Source organism: Paramisgurnus dabryanus, chromosome 10 (genome assembly GCF_030506205.2).
Source record: "Paramisgurnus dabryanus chromosome 10, PD_genome_1.1, whole genome shotgun sequence".
Classification (NCBI taxonomy): domain Eukaryota; kingdom Metazoa; phylum Chordata; class Actinopteri; order Cypriniformes; family Cobitidae; genus Paramisgurnus; species Paramisgurnus dabryanus.
This window is the reverse complement of record NC_133346.1, coordinates 33,912,659-33,928,889: the sequence shown is the minus strand read 5'-3', so window position 1 is coordinate 33,928,889 and position 16,231 is coordinate 33,912,659. Positions and strand designations below refer to the sequence as shown.

At 36.5% G+C, this 16,231-nt stretch overlaps 2 long non-coding RNA genes across 7 annotated transcripts in view; both read left to right on the top strand.

Moving 5' to 3' along the window:
* Positions 1-2,215: 2,215 nt before the first annotated feature.
* LOC135753675 (uncharacterized) lies at positions 2,216-7,293 on the top strand. Of its 4 annotated transcripts, none has more exons than XR_012337818.1 (7): positions 2,216-2,971; positions 3,538-3,618; positions 3,749-3,822; positions 4,101-4,193; positions 4,321-4,384; positions 4,451-4,549; positions 7,143-7,293. It is a non-coding gene; the product is annotated as an uncharacterized lncRNA (long non-coding RNA). The 4 variants fall into 4 exon arrangements; XR_012337817.1 differs by lacking the exon at positions 2,216-2,971 and adding an exon at positions 3,070-3,361; XR_010533817.2 differs by lacking the exon at positions 2,216-2,971 and having other exon boundaries at positions 3,070-3,618.
* Positions 7,294-10,101: 2,808 nt separating this feature from the next.
* Positions 10,102-16,231, top strand: part of LOC135718187 (uncharacterized) — a 31,499-nt gene continuing 25,369 nt past the window's right edge. The window contains exons 1-4 of one of the 3 annotated variants that reach the window (XR_012337815.1): positions 10,102-10,518; positions 11,497-11,577; positions 11,718-11,791; positions 12,409-12,501. This is a non-coding gene — a long non-coding RNA (uncharacterized lncRNA). Of the gene's footprint in view, positions 10,933-11,496; positions 11,578-11,717; positions 11,792-12,408; positions 12,502-16,231 lie in introns of all 3 variants that reach the window. The other 2 variants (XR_012337812.1, XR_012337813.1) reach the window with 2 other exon arrangements.

Genomic DNA, 16,231 nt, shown 5'->3' with positions numbered 1-16,231 from the left:
GTGAACCAAACACACTGAATCTTTGACGAACGCACGAGCACAAGACAGAGGATGAGAGGGCATTATAAAGACACAACTCAAATGGGGAACAGGTGCAAATGATGACATAATCAAGCACATAAGGGAGTGGGGTGTGACAAGACACTGGGAACACGTGACACCAACACATGATGTGACTACACGTGTCCCTACACAAAACACAGTACTGCCATGATCTTGCCATCTGAAATCAGACCTGAATACAGCACAAGGTCTGGCAAGACCATGACAGCTTCAAGACACTGGGAACATGTGGAAGCCACACATACAATATGACTCCACGTGTCCCCGCACAGAAAACAGTACTGTCATGGTCTTGCCAAATGAACTCAGACCTGAATCTAGCACAAAGTTCTGGCAAGACCATGACACTACACTTAAGCCGTACAAAACACAGAATTACTTATTTACCCTAAACATTATCACAATAAAAAACACGGCCTCGTGCCTCTGGCCTAATCACAGCCGTGATGATATAGAGCTATATCACACGACTCCGAGAGCGATATTGCTTTTATACAACAGTTCGATGGCACATATTTGAAAAACGAAAACTAGAAAACAACAACGGAGTAATTTTAAAAGCCTCTTTGTTTGAGAACTACTTCTTCCGCCACGGATTTGAGGGCGGCCAGAATGACAGGGAACACTGCTTTGAATCTCATATTAACTCAGTGGACGGCTTCGCCGTTTTTAAATATTACAATTTCTTGGTCACAAAGTGTAGTTTTAAGATTAGTTCAGTCGAGAATATATATGTATTATATTTAAATCTACAGTCGATTAGTAAAGATAGCGCCTGTTTGAACGTTTGCTTAGTGAGATTCGGTACGAATGAGAACCAAAGCATGAGCGGACGTCAGTGTTCACTCGCCCCGCTGACCACCGCCCTCTCTGGGCTACATCTCTGACAGGGATTCCCTGGCTCTCATGTTGTCCTGATGGTCAAAAATTTGATCAAATCACCAGTATTTGGTGTCATGATAAAACTATTACTTGTTTTCTTATTCATATTTAGTGTCTTTTGTGTTGTTATTGTTTTGGCGCGAGGTAAAAGTTAATAAAACTATACTTCTATAATGTTACTATTGGTTTACCATTTAATCTTAATGCGATACGAGCACTCGGTTATTATTAGACTCCGTTCTTGTCAGTAAGTTACTATATAAAACTGTTTTTTATAAGTGTCAGAGAGATGTTTTTGCATGCTGCTTATAAATATACCAGTGGCGATATCTCATAACATGTTTTAATAGTCACGTCGCGATTAAATAAATGATCAATGTCCACATTTAAAAGCTGCGGTGCTTACCTGCAGTTCCACAGTGTTTTCGCATTCTGATAAGAGATATAGCTCCAGAAAAAAATGAGTGTTTACATTCCTCTTTCCAAGTGTTAATCGTCCACACGATGTGACAAGACATTACTCCCATTAACTTTAACGTAACATCCAAGAGCGCTGATCTTTGACGGAATAATAACTTCCGATTGGGAATTCACAGACTGATTTATGAGCTAGTAAACTAATGAGACACACGGAGAGTGATTCAAAACAGCGCGGTTGTGTGTGTCTTCAGTTTTCCATTCAGAGATGAGCCTGTTTAGAGGACCTCCATTCACTAGGTGGCGGAATGATACGAAAGGTGAAGCGGTTACTGTGCCGTTATCAGTAGAATATTGCACGCCTCTTAGCCAATCAGATTCGAGAACCAGAAAGAACTGGTGAATAATTTCTTTTAACTGTTCTAAAAGTATACACAACGTCTATTCTTGGGCTATGGTTTTTCTATTAGACTTATACTGGCAGCCCAAATTTAGCTTTGTTTTAGCCAAAATTGCTTGATGGTTTGTGTGTAAGGCCAATCTGGTTAAAAGAGCAGAGTGTGCTCTAAATGGTCAGATGTTGCAATTTAACCATAACAGCCACCAGGCATTAATTTAGAATAAATTTCTTTCAAGGATTGAAATGCATTATGGATACTTTGAAATATTTACCACATAAATTGAGAACAGATAGAGAAATATTGATAAAAGATAGATTACTGATGATTACTATAACTGTTGTAATTACCCAGCGGGCATATGACCGACCTTCAACGTTGAAATTTGGTTGAAATTAGGTCAGTTGTTTGTTCAATGTTGAAACAACGTTGAAACAACGGTGAATGGTAAACGGTTGAAAAAGGTTAATAAAATGCTGAAAAATCAACGTTGAAATTTGGTTGAAATAACGTCAGTTGTTTGTTCAACGTTGATTCAACGTTGAAACAACGTTGAAACAACAGTGAAGTAAACGGTTGCAAAGAGACAATAAAATAATGTTTTATAATTTGTGAATCATTTAGAAAAAAATGTAAAAACTCATTTTATGAAATTGATGAAAATATTTAAAGATGTAACAAATAATTGAATATACAGGTAGCGATGTAATCTCGCGAGATTACACGAGACTGGACTGTTTTAACGGCTGTCTGCGAGATCTTGCGTATCACACGAGAAAATGCTTCGGAGAAAGAAGAGGTAAGGAAATATAAGTCAATAAGTCAATGTTTTAAACGCATAACGTTATTTTATTCACATATTCAAAGTGGTATGACAAAAAAGCACGATGCCAATTCGGTTTTTTTTCTGTTAGTTGCGAATGTATCCGTCATAGCAGTTAATTTGCTAGTTCACGGGATGTTCCCGCCGAAATTGGACTGCGTTATTATGAATATTAATAAATTAATATGATATGTGTTGTTATCAACTTAACCACTTGGTTGTTTTTGCTTCAGAAAAGCAACTAGTTATAAATGTAAGGGCTGTTTTGGACAACTTTGGTGAAAAAGTGTTGATATTGTAGTTCAGTCAGTGTATATCCTAGAGGTCTTACAGGCGCCACAGACACCTATCAGCCTTTTGTAAGGAGGAGCAGCGCGAGTGCGGTGCGGTCAGTGTTAAGCTGCTTATATTATATATATATATTACTGATAAAGTGTTAAAACTTAGATGAGATGTTGGTGTTTTATGGCTCATGAATTCGCAATAACGGATACGTTTAGCAGTTCGTGTAATTGACATTAATCTAAACTTACTGATGATGTTATAACATGGGCGTCGAATCCAATATTAATCATGCTGAGGTTTTCACGACGGGGTAATGTGTATAAATGCAGTTATAAAATTAAAAGGGACAAGATAGTCGACGTGACCTTCATGTTTCCATGGCAATCAGTCAATCACATGTTACGTTTATGCTGCGGTCATTCGCGCAGTATCCATGATTTTAAGCGGCATAAAACACTTATGTTAACTCCTTTGTACGAAAATGTCATGTCGTGTAAGTTGGCATGTTCTATTCGAATTGAAATGCATTGTAACGGTGTAATTTTGCTTACTTCTCTTGTTGAATAGTTAGCAAGTTTTAATGGAAATAGAAAATATTGGTTATCTAGACAAATGTGCTCTTATTTTCAGTATATTTTTATAACTCTTTTGTAATGTCTTCGTTATCAGAGCCCTTCAAATTAGAAAAGTGATGATGATCTTGTCAATGCTGAGATTTTCATGCATCAACAGCCACTACATCTGGATCAGGTAATGTTGTGTTAACCCTGCTATTCTACAATATTAACGTATCCAAGTGTATGCATTACATTCTGATAAAGGTCATTATAGAATTCTCTTCCAATATTGCACTAATTTTACTTTTTTATATTTTGTCAAGATTGAACAAGAAACAGACATAAAGGGTTGTCAGGTCAGAAACAGAATGACACACAAACACGAGAAACTTCACAGGTGAGAAGTGAGAGTGGCTTTTTAAAAACACCTGCTACTTGTTTCTCAAGACTGGTTTATCATTGTCATTAGGAAAATATGAGAAGCTAATTTAGGACACTTTTTTGTGAAGCGTCTCCCGTAAAACCTTACAATGCATTTAATATTTGTTTTGTAATCAGATCAAGTTCTACTAATCCTAATAATTAAGATGCAGTGTTTTGTATCTCACAATTTATGTTTTCTTTTTAAAAGGGGCTATGACTTTTTTTTATTTTATTATGTGTTTTAAATTGTAGGCAGATCAACATGCAATTTGAAGACGTGTGATAAAATACAGAGATGTGAAGTCGTGTGTCTTTCCAGATGCCCAAATCATTCCCGCTTAAAAGGTAATGAATAGTGTTATGACAAAAAATGTATTTCTGTATTTCTAACTAAAACATTACATTTATGTTTCTATACTAATGAAATATGTTTTTCTTCTTCCAAACTTTATCAAATGCAATGATCGCTAAGATGAGCCTGAAGAGGAGATTTGGGAAGATGCTGTTTCATAAGTCGCTTTGCCAGATCACCTGTGGTAAGTTTGTAAAACGTATATTAAAAATAGGATTAGAACATCTCCTAATCAAAAGTTTTTGATCAGGTCGGGATGTCTGCTAACAAGATGCCTTGCTGGTTTGGGCGAGTTTAAAGTCTAACACAGACAGTCCAGAGGTTCTGAAGTCCATCTTCGATCTCAATGGTAAGGGACTACACAAAAGGCTGTTTTACCCACACGTAAAGCAACCTGTCAGTGTTTGCTTTGTTAAAGGAACACGCCCAGATTTTGGGAATTTAGCTTATTCAACGTATCCCCCGGAGTTAGATAAGTCCATACATACCTTTCTCATCTCCGTGCGTGCTGTACCTCTGTCTGACGCAGTCCCCGCTAGCTTAGCTTAGCACAAAGACTGGAAGTAAATAGCTTCAGCTAGCATACTGCTCCCAATAAGTGACAAAATAACGCAAAAATTTTCCTATTTATGTGTTGTGGTTTGTGTAGTCATTACATGTACAAATAACAAGGTCATATGTGACACAGCCATCTTTTAACACTATACATACTGAGAACTATATTCTCAGAAGGCGAAGCACTACTTGGGCGGAGTGATTTGCTCACAGCACCCGAGAAGCCCCTGGTGAGGAGCAGAGAGTTCGGTCAGAGTTGTGCAAATCGGTCCGCCCAAGTAGCAGTGCTTTGTCTTCTGAGAATATAGTTCCCAGTATGTATACTGTTAAAAGATGGCTGTGTCTCATATGACCTTGTTATTTGTACACGGTGTGACTATACAAATCACAACACATAAATAGGAAAATGTTCGCGTTATTTTGTCACTTATTGGGAGCAGTATGCTAGCTGAAGCCATTCACTTCCAGTCTGTGTGCTAAGCTAAGCTAGCGGGGGCTGCGTCAGACAGAGTTACAGCACGCACGGAGATGAGAAAGGTATGTATGGACTTATCTAACTCTGGGGGATATGGTGAATAAGCTAAATTCCCAAAATCTGGGCGTGTCACTTTAAAGGGATGGTTCGGCCAAAACGATATTAAACCCATGATTTACTCACCCCCAAGCTGTCCGAGTTGCATATGTCCATCGTTTTTCAGACAAACACATTTTCGGATATTTTAGAAAATATTTTAGATCTTTCAGTTGATTAAATGTAATGTTACGGGGTCCACCCATAGTCCACGACCTTCAAGTCCAAAAAAAGTGAGTCCATCCTTCACAAATTAAATCCAAACAGCTCCAGGATGATAAAAAAAGGTCTACTGAAGGTAATCCGTGCGGTGTTGTAGAAATATCCATATTTAAAGTTTTATTAACGTAATTAACTACCTTCCGGTAGCGCCGCCATCTTAGTCGCGTCCGCATTCAGGATGAGTGCTTACGCGGCCTACGGAGGCTACTCTGCTGCTGCTCTGTGCCCCCACCCTCCGAATTTGTCATAACGTCACTAAGAAAAGTGCGTACACTATGCTAATACTCTCTCCTGAATACAGAGGAGTCTAAGATGGCGGCGCTACCGGAAGGTATTTATTTTCGTTAATAAAGTTTTAAATATGGATATTTCTACAACAACACTGCGTGGATTACCCTCAGAAGACCTTTGTTTATCATCCTGGAGCCGTTTGGATTTAATTTGTGAAGGATGGACGCACTTTTTTTGGACTTGAAGGTCGTGGACTATGGGTGGACCCCGTAATATTACATTTAATCAACTGAAAGATCTAAAATATTTTCTAAAATATCCGAAAATGTGTTTGTCTGAAAAACGATGGACATATGCAACTCGGACAGCTTGGGGGTGAGTAAATCATGGGTTTTAATATCGTTTTTGGCCGAACTATCCCTTTAAGCATATCATTTGGGGGGTGTTGAAAATATAAAGTTGATATCACTTAAGCATTCAGTATTGGATTCATTTGTAACCAAATCGATCAGAAGCACCATTCACCACCATAGTATTCTTTTATCCTACTATGTAAGTCAATGGTGCTTCTGATCAGTTTGGTTTCAGACATTCTTTAAAAAATATTCAGGTTCATCAGGACGCTTTAAGGTGTAGAAACATCTCAGCAACCTCAAAAGAAATTGGAGGCAACAGAGCTAAATTACAGATGTTGTTGCAAAGGGTCTGAATATGTATAATGCAAATATGATATGTTTTCTTTTTTCATACATTTGAAAAAGTTTCTAAAATTCTGTTTTTACTTTGAAGAAAATATCTAAACAATTACAGTATCATGCAACAACATAACATTTGAAAGTGAAAGGTGTATGATAATTTCTGAATGCACTGCAGATGATCTTAATTGAACCTCATTGTTTTCTTCGTAAACACAACAGCTTTCTTCCTTCATCAGATGGTAAAATGGTAAATGGTAAATGGACTGCATTTATATAGCGCTTTAACAGACCTATGGCCATCCAAAGCGCTTTACAATTAGCCTCACATTCACCCATTCACGCGCACATTCATACACTGACGGCGGTGTCAGCCATGCAAGGCGCCAGCCAGCTCGTCGGGAGCAGCTGGGGTTAGGTGTCTTGCTCAAGGACACTTCGACACTTGGTCAGGTGGAGCCGGGGATTGAACCACCAACCTTCCGGTTTGTAGACAACCTACATGAACCACTGAGCCACTGCCGCCCCAGATGGCTATGCAATGTTTCAAGTCAGACTATCAAAGAAAACGCATCTTGTCCTGATGTGCAATAACAAGATTTTTTGTACATGGGCTAAAATGCAGCATTTTTTGAAAATTAAATATCTTGTTTTTTCCCCCTCTTTAGATGCTGTCATCGTATTAAGTACAGCATGAGCCAGAATGGATGGGTGGTGGTGGCCATAAGAAGACTGTCAACTAAATCAACAACAAAATTCATATTTGCATTTTTTCTTGAATAAAGTTTTTCTATTCAGATGAATAAAATGACTTTTAAAACATGATTTTGTTTTCATATTTTATGATTTTATTCTATATTTAGAATATTACACTTCTGCACTACTAACTGGAAACCTAACTGTTTGAAAGAATGTGTTTTTATCCTTAAAAAATATTTTTAACAGCTGCTTTCATGTTTATTTGGAAAGGGTAGGCACCTGCCATCTTATTTGTCCACATTTAAACTTTACCTTCTTTAGGTGTTTAGTTTTATGAATGGGGTTGTACTGTAAGTTATGCGCAGCAAGTTGTATTCATATGATAATTGCTTTAAAAATAACATGTTTACAGAAAATCATATAGTGAGAATTGCAGTGTCAAGTAAAAATCTATATTTAGTGTTAAAAACAACAAGGAAATAGAAGGTTGAAATTGCGTCATGATATCAACCATAATTCACCTATGTTGAAAGTGTGACGTTGAAACAACGTCGTGAAATCAACGTTGAAATTTTTTGCAAAACCGAAAGGTAATCCAACGTTGATTCAACGTTGGTACCTGACGTTGATTCAACGTTGAATCAACGTTGAAATGCCGACTGGGTAGCTTCAGCCCAGCGGGCATATGACCGACCTTCAACGTTGAAATTTGGTTGAAATTAGGTCAGGTGTTTGTTCAACGTTGAAACAACGTTGAAACAACGGTGAATGGTAAACGGTTGAAAAAGGTTAATAAAATGCTTAAAAATCAACGTTGAAATTTAGGGGTGGGAATCGCTTGGACCCTCATGAATCGATTCAGAATCGATTCTTAGGGTCCCGATTCGATTCAGAATCGATTCTTGACGTACTAATTTGCATATCTGTGACGTCATTACGTCGCATTTGCTTTCAAAGCCAGGTTAATGTTTGCGCTTTTGCTAGTCTCTGAACTGTCATATACTGTACTTTAATGCAACTAGGGATAAATAATGTCATTCTTATATACATACATGTGTTGTTTCTGTTGTAAGACATTAAAACCAGTAAAAATATTAATTTAACGTGACATATTAATTCTATATGTTAACCGGCATTAACTTCCACGAACGTTAAGCGTCTAATCATCATCATTATACACAGTGATTGGCAGTATTACTGTATTTATATAATGCAGCGCACCCAGCGACTGAATAACAAACTATGTGCATATTTTTACAGAAGTATATTCATGTTATATCTAAACAGTCTGCGGATGGTTTAGGGCAGGGGTGTACAATACGTCGATCGCAAAGGCAATGCCGGTAGATCGCACAACTGCTGCTCCACGCGCAAAATTGTCATTATGGTCTTTTGGAGTAATTGTGAAACATGCAGGTCTTTTTGAGTTGCTGCGCCTTTCTTCTCAAATGTGTTTTGCCATGCCACTGCAGCTCCGTCGTCTTTAACTTCCAAAATTCACATGGATGCGCATTCTTGCCTCACGCAGTTCCTGATTCACACGCACGGTGTGTGTGAGCGAGCAAACGAGATAGAGAGAGAGGCAGCGTAGCGCTGATTTGTATGCTTCTAATACTGTTAGTTTCACTAAACCGCATCTCCGCTATTTTAAGGAGTACTCGACATGTACTCAAGGATTTTTTTTAAGACTCCTCAAAAAGAATAGAGTAATGGTGACAGCCCTAAATTCAATGTAGAGATATATGCAGTATAGTCCTACAAGCATTTAAAGTGTTCTTTCTCTTCTGCTCTTGTAAGCTCCGCTATGCGCTCTTGCAGGGCGCGCTCTCTTAAGTTGTCCGTGTGCATCACCGTTCCCCCAGTTGAGTTCCGCCTTTTGGTTCTGATAACGTGACGTTATTTTGTAAACTAACATTTAAGAATCGATTCTTGACATTTGTGAATCGATTCAGAATCGGCCCACGTCCGAATCGCGATTCATCTAAGAATCGATTTTTTTGCCCACCCCTATTGAAATTTGGTTGAAATAATGTCAGTTGTTTGTTCAACGTTGATTCAACGTTGAAACAACAGTGAAGTAAATGGTTGCAGAGAGACAATAAAATAATGTTTTATAATATGTGAATCATTCAGAAAAAAAATGTAAAAACTCATTTTATAAAATTGATGAAATTATACAAAAATATAACAAATAATTGAATATACAGGTAGCGAGGTAATCTCGCGAGATTACATGAGACTGGACTGTTTTAACGGCTGTCTGGGAGATCTTGCGTATCACACGAGAAAATGCTTCAGAGAAAGAAGAGGTAAGGAAATATAAGTCAATGTAAACGCATAACGTTATTATATTCACATATACAAAGTGGTATGACAAAAAAGCATGATGCCAAATCGGGTTTTTTTCTGTTAGTTGCGAATGTATTCATTATAGTAGTTAATTTGCTAGTCCACGGGATGTTCCCGCCGAAATTGGACTTCGTTATTATGAATATTAATAAATTAATATGAGGTGTGTTTTTATCAACTTAACCACTTGGTTGTTTTTGCTTCAGAAAAGCAACTAGTTATAAATGTAACGGCTTTTTTGGACAACTTCGGTGAAAAAGTGTTGATTTCGTAGTTCATTCAGCGTTACTTATATCCGAGAGGTCTTACAGGCGCCACAGACACCTATCAGCCTTTTGTAAGGAGAAGCAGCGCGAGTGCGGTGCAGTCAGTGTTAAGCTGCTTAGTTTCTCAAATTCATATTACTGATAAAGTGTTAAAACTTAGATGAGATGTTGGTGTTTTATGGCTCACGAATTCGCAATAACGGATACGTATAGCAGTTCGTGTTAATGACATTAATCCAAACATATTGATGACGTGATAACATGGGCGTCGAATCCAATCCCAGCGGGCATATGACCAACCTTCAACGTTGAAATTTGGTTGAAATTAGGTCAGTTGTTTGTTCAACGTTGAAACAACGTTGAAACAACGGTGAATGGTAAACGGTTGAAAAAGGTTCATAAAATGCTTAAAAATCAACGTTGAAATTTGGTTGAAATAACGTCAGTTGTTTGTTCAACGTTGATTCAACGTTGAAACAACGTTGAAACAACAGTGAAGTAAATGGTTGCAGAGAGACAATAAAATAATGTTTTATAATATGTGAATCATTCAGAAAAAAAATTAAAAACTCATTTTATAAAATTGATGACATTATAAAAAAAATTTAACAAATAATTGAATATACAGGTAGCGACGTAATCTCGCGAGATTACACGAGACTGGACTGTTTTAACGGCTGTCTTCGAGATCTTGCGTATCACACGAGAAAATGCTTCAGAGAAAGAAGAGGTAAGGAAATATAAGTCAATGTAAACGCATAACGTTATTTTATTCACATATACAAAGTGGTATGACAAAAAAGCACGATGCCAAATCGGGTTTTTTTCTGTTAGTTGCGAATGTATTCGTTATAGTAGTTAATTTGCTAGTCCACGGATGTTCCCGCCGAAATTGGACTTCGTTATTATGAATATTAATAAATTAATATGAGGTGTGTTTTTATCAACTTAACCACTTGGTTGTTTTTGCTTCAGAAAAGCAACTAGTTATAAATGTAAGCGCTTTTTTGGACAACTTCGGTGAAAAAGTGTTGATTTCGTAGTTCAGTCAGCGTAATTTATATCCGAGAGGTCTTACAGGCGCCACAGACACCTATCAGCCTTTTGTAAGGAGGAGCAGCAGCTCGAGTGCGGTGCGGTCAGTGTTAAGCTGCTTAGTTTCTCAAATTCATATTACTGATAAAGTGTTAAAACTTAGATGAGATGTTGGTGTTTTATGGCTCACGAATTCGCAATAACGGATACGTATAGCAGTTCGTGTTAATGACATTAATCCAAACTTATTGATGACGTGATAACATGGGCGTCGAATCTCATATTAATCATGCTGAGGTTTTCTCGACGGGGTAATGTGTATAAATGCAGTTATAAAATTAAAAGGGACAAGATAGTCGACGTGGCCCCTTATGTTTCCATGGCAATCAGTCAATTACATGTTGCGCTTATGATCGCACCTCCGGTCATTCGCGCAGTATCCATGATTTTAAGCGGCATGAAACACTTAAGTTAACTCCTTTGTACGAAAATATCATGTCGTGTAAGTTGGCATGTTCTATTCGAATTGAAATACATTGTAACGGTGTAATTTTGCTTACTTGTTGAATAATTAGCAAGTTTTAATGGAAATATAAAATATTGGTTATCTAGACAAATATGCTCTTGTTTTTAGTATATTTTTATAACTCTTTTGTAATGTCTTCGTTATCAGAGCCCTTCAAATTAGAAAAGTGAGGATGATCTTGTCAATGCTGAGATTTTCATGCATCAGCAGCCACTACATCTGGATCAGGTAATGTTGTGTTAACCCTGCTATTCTACAATATTTACTTAAATGCAGTATGCAAGTGTATGTATTCATGTTCTGATAAAGTCATTATAGAATTCTCTTCCAATATTGCACTAATTTTACTTTTTTTATATTTTGTCAAGATTTAACAAGAAACAGACAGCAAGGGTTGTCAGGTCAGAAACAGAATGACACACAAACACAAGAAACTTCACAGGTGAGAATTGAGAGTGGCTTTTTAAAAACACCTGCTAATTGTTTCTCAAGACTGGTTTATCATTGTCATTAGGAAAATATGAGAAACTAATTTAGGATACAATGGTTACTTTTCAGCACAGCAATTAATTTATTTTGTACGCCACTATTCCTTCTACAGTATGTAAGCCTACATATTTCAAACACTTTGTTTTCAGTAGACAGAGAAAAAAGTAAATCCAGTGTTCAGAGTGGTTGTTGATGCAAGTTTTATAGAGGCTTCATATTGACAGAAAAAAATGGGTCTTTGTGGTGGTGTATTTGACAGCATTTATTTGTTCTTATCTTTATGTTTTATGGGTTTAATCATATTTTTTTTAATTGTCAATGAGCTGCCACCTACCCTTGTAATGCACCACCAAGATACCATGTTGTAATAGAAATCCGTAATTTACCATTTCTTTTTTGTGAAGCATCTCCCCTAAAACCTTACAATGCATTTAATATTTGTTTTGTAATCAGATCAAGTTCTACTAATCCTAATAATTAAGATGCAGTGTTTTGTATTTCACAATTTATGTTTTCTTTTTAAAAGGGGCTATGACTTGTTTTTATTTTATTATGTGTTTTAAATTGTAGGCAGATCAACATGCAATTTGAAGATGTGTGATAAAATACAAAGAGGTGAAGTAGTGTGTCTTTCCAGATGCCCAAATCATTCCCCCTTAAAAGGTAATGAATAGTGTTATGACAAAAAATGTAAACATTCTTAATTTCTTTAAAAGTTGTACTTGGGCCACAGTTTTCTGTATTTCTTACCACAAGATTACATTTATATTTCTATACTAATGAAATATGTTTTTCTTTTTCCAAACTTTATCAAATGCAATGATCGCTAAGATGAGCCTGAAGAGGATATTTGGGAAGATGCTGTTTCATAAGTCGCTTTGCCAGATCACCTGTGGTAAGTTTGTAAAACATGTATTAAAAATAGGATTAGAACATCTCCTAATCAAAAGTTGTTGATCAGGTCGGGATGTCTGCTAACAAGATGCCTTGCTGGTCTGAGGTAAAGGACTACACAAAAGGCTGTTTGACCCACACGTAAAGCAACCTGTCAGTGTTTGCTTTGTTAAGCATCTCATTTGGGCGTGTTGAAAATATAAAGTTAATATCACTTAAGCATTCAGTATTGGATTCATTTGTAACCAAATCGATCAGAAGCACCATTCACTACCATAGTATTCTTTTATCCTACTATGTAAGTCAATGGTGCTTCTGGTCAGTTTGGTTGCAGACATTCCTTAAAAAAATATTTGTGTTCATCAGGACGCTTTAAGGTGTAGAAACATCTCAGCAACCTCAAGAGAAATTGGAGGCAACTGAGCTAAATTGCAGATGTTGTTGCAAAGGGTCTGAATATGTATAATGTAAATATGATGTGTTTTCTTTTTTCATACATTTGCAAAAGTTTCTAAAATTCTGTTTTTACTTTGTAAAAATATCTAAACAATTACAGTATCATGCAACAACATAAAATTGAAAGTGAAAGGTGTATGATTTCTGAATGCACTGTAGATGATCTTAAAGGAGTAGTCCACTTTATAGATGGGGCCCATTGACTTTCCATAGTATTTTTTTTCCTACTATAAAAAGTCAATGGACCCCATCTCTAAAGTGGACTACTCCTTTAATTGAACCTCATTGTCATCATCGTAAACACAACAGCTTTGTTCTTTCATCAGATGGCTATGCAATGTTTCAAGTCAGACTATGAAAGAAAACGCATCTTGCCCTGATGTGCAATAACAAGATTTTTTTGTACATGGGCTAAAATGCAGCATTTTTTGAAAATTAAATATCTTGTTTTTTTCCCCCTCTTTAGATGCTGTCATCGTATTAAGTACAGCATGAGCCAGAATAGATGGGTGGTGGTGGCCATAAGAAGACTGTCAACTAAACCAACAACAAAATTCATATTTGCAGTTTTTCTTGAATAAAGTTTTTCTATTCAGATTAATAAAATGACTTTTAAACATGATTTTGTTTCATATTTTATGATTTTATTCTATATTTAGAAAATTCCACTTCTGCACTATTAACTGGAAACCTAACTGTTTGAAAGAATGTGTTTTTATCCATAAAAAAATATTTTTAACAGCTGCTTTCATGTTTATTTGGAAAGGGTAGGCACCTGCCATCTTATTTGTCCACATTTAAACTTTACCTTCCTTAAGTGTTTAGTTTTATGAATGGGGTTGTACTGTAAGTTATGCGTAGCAAGTTGCATTCATATGATAATTGCATTAAAAATGACACGTTTACAGTAAATCATTTAGTGAGTATTGCAGTGTAAAGTAAAAATCTATATTTAGTGTTAAAAACAACAAGGAAATAGAAGGTTGAAATTGCGTCATGATATCAACCATAATTCACCTATGTTGAAAGTGTGACGTTGAAACAACGTCGTGATTTCAACGTTGAAATTTTTTGCAAAACCGAAAGGTAATCCAACGTTGATTCAACGTTGGTATCTGACGTTGATTCAACGTTGAATCAACGTTGAAATGCCGACTGGGAGGTAATACTACTGTTATTAAATGAATTTGTCTGTAGTCATCTCTCCTCCTGTCTTTTCCCTCTCCGCTCATTTTACATCTGTGAAAAACATATTGCCAACAACCAAAATAACTTGTTTGCTATTTAAATTTAGTAAGTGAATTACCCGTGCTTGATCCACTAACAGGGATTCTTGATATGCTGCATCTTGTTGCTGGATTAGACGTCGTCTTTCATCCATGGTCTCCTAATAAAAATTTTAACTTTTTTAATACTACTTTACATTTTATAGATTATATATCTGTAGATAAATGATAGCATCCTAAAAAGGGTTGTGGATTTGATTATGAATAGCAAACACGTGAAGTCCACATAGCAGTTAATGTAAGTTCATAGCGTTTCATTAGCAGCAGCATCCCCATCAGTCCTTATTAATAAATCACTGCTTTCAATAACCTCCTTCAAATTAATAGAACTCATGACTCTGAAAAGGATGATTATGATATTTGAAAGAGTCAGAGTTGTGTGTTTTTCCTCACCAGTTCATTCTCTGTAGAAGATTCGCTGTCAACTGTTTCCTTTCATTTGTGGCAGTGAAAAAACTATGAAAAACATCACTGGTAAGGAAAGTTAGAAAATGCTTTCAAAGTGGTACATTTATTAATTATAAAATGTACTGACCACTGCCACGCATTGATCATCAATTTCATTTAACTGCTGCTGTAGAATGTAATTAGAAAGAAATTTCCATTTGTATTTAACAACAAAAGCAATCAGGGTTATAGCATTTCATTTTTTTATAACATTTGGGAGCTTACACTTGGTCTGAGGTAGAGGGCCGACCTCACCAGTTCTCCACTTCTTCTAATTTCACGTGGTGTCTTCTCTGATAGCTGCATGAACATGCGGTGGCGGTTTACATGACAAAAGTCAAATGGCTTGTTTAAAAGTTGTGGGTACTGCTGCTCTATGTAATGTCTAAACTGCTCTTCTGTCAGACATTGAGCAACATGATCTCACGAATTTCCGTGGCATTCTCACGGATCTCCGCATTTTTTTGTGGCCCTGCCACAGATTTTCTTTTCCATGGCATTCTCACGAATTGGTTACTCGACTGTTTTGTCCTATTTTTGTACTATAGCTAAACTCCGCAGGACAAAGACCCTACAGAACCAAGTTTGGACACCTCTATCATATACTATATGCCTACATTCTAAAGTTAACCATAGCAAAAACATACACAACAATAGGAAACCAGAAATCAGCCACAAAATGCATGTCAGTTACTTCTATGTAGTTACTATTACTTAAATGTAGAGCAGTCTCAGGTTTTACATCATACTAGCTTACATTTATAGCTTACGAGTGATAAATGTGTTTTCACAAACAGAATACTAAAATATTAAACCGAATTGTGCTGAAACAGAAACTATGCATAATTTTTTTTTCCGGAAACTGCGTCACATTCTCCTGTTAAAACAAAACAAATAGAAGAGTAACAGTGCATGCCCCAATACACCCTTAAATAAGTTTACTTTAGAATTTGTGCATACCTTTAGTGGTTAGACAACCAATAAAATAACACAGTCAAAATATAAACACATAAGTCCTTGCAGCATATGTAATTACATTTTTTATTGACATATTATTACCTTTTTGGTTGTCATACGAAACCAAGTATTCATGCAATAAGGCCATCCGCATAGCATACACTGAATTCCTGTCTACCAGGGCTCCAGACTATTTTGCCACCAAAATGTGAGAGTGTGCCACTGAATTTTACATCCAGTCGCACATGTGGAACCAGTAAATTTGACCTTTTTTTGTGATGTGACACTGAATTTGAAACATCACATTGTACTTTCTGCATCTATCATTAAAGCATTTATTAGTAATACAGTGG